At 34.9% G+C, this 1,048-nt stretch overlaps 1 pseudogene; it reads left to right on the forward strand.

Annotated features, from left to right (window-relative positions):
- The first annotated feature begins 638 nt into the window (after positions 1-638).
- LOC107550658 (alkaline phosphatase, placental-like) overlaps positions 639-1,048 on the forward strand; it is a 20,494-nt pseudogene continuing 20,084 nt past the window's right edge.

Raw genomic sequence — 1,048 nt, forward strand, 5'->3', positions numbered from 1 at the left:
AGAACAGTTCAAAAGAAAAAAGCAGAGAACGGTTTAAATCAGTTGAGTTTAATCATTTAGTTCAGTGCAGATCAGTTATAGACCAGAATAGAACAGTTCAGTGAAGAACAGAATAGTGCACTGCAGTGCAGTTCAGAAAAGAACAGAACAATAATTGTTTGGGGAAAACAAAAACACAGAACTCATTCCATTCAGTGTAGACAAGTTGATTCCTGAACAGAACAGAATAGAACAGTTCAGTAAAAAAACTGTACGCACAGAACATTTTAGATCAGTATAGTACAGAACTTAATCATTCTTAATCATCCAGAACAGTTCAGTGCAAAACAGAGAAGTTCAGTTAATAACTGTGCATCGCAGTAAAGAACAGTACAGAACAGTTCAGTAAAGAACAGTATAGTACAGAAAAGCGCAATTCACTGAAGCACAGGTCAGAAAAAGAAAACCACAGAACAGTCCAGTAATTCATTCAACTCAGTATTCATATCATCATATATTCATATCATATGGTCATGAATGATCAGTATGTGATCAAAAGCTCATGTTGCAAAAGAGGGAATGGGAACTACAAATGACCTTTGGTCTGAGAGAAGACTATAAACAGAAGGGCATCAAATCGTTTTAACAGTACGCAAACCATGGCCACACAACAGACCCTTCTGATTATTGGAATATTTGTTTTAGCAGGATTTGATGGATATTTCTCTGTTACTCCTGGTAAGTGCTATTACATAGTTCACAATTATTTGTTTTCTCTCCGAACAAAGAGAATGAAACAATGTTTATTTTCTGGAATCAATTTGAAGAAGAGGAGCATAACCCAAACTTTTGGTATGTTAAGGGTAAAGAGGATCTTCATGCATCCCTCTCCATGAAGCCCAACATGCACCAAGCTAAAAATCTCATTCTCTTCCTCGGAGAGTGAGTTAAATAGAAACTGCCATTTTTTAAATGTATTTATTTTTTTATGTTTTTGTATTGTTCTGTTTTATAATCCAGTATGTATATAATCTTGAACTCTGCACAATTTTAGCCACAAATTAGCCTT

Source organism: Sinocyclocheilus grahami, unplaced genomic scaffold, assembly GCF_001515645.1.
Source record: "Sinocyclocheilus grahami isolate Dianchi unplaced genomic scaffold, SAMN03320097.WGS_v1.1 scaffold405.1, whole genome shotgun sequence".
In the NCBI taxonomy this organism is placed as follows: domain Eukaryota; kingdom Metazoa; phylum Chordata; class Actinopteri; order Cypriniformes; family Cyprinidae; genus Sinocyclocheilus; species Sinocyclocheilus grahami.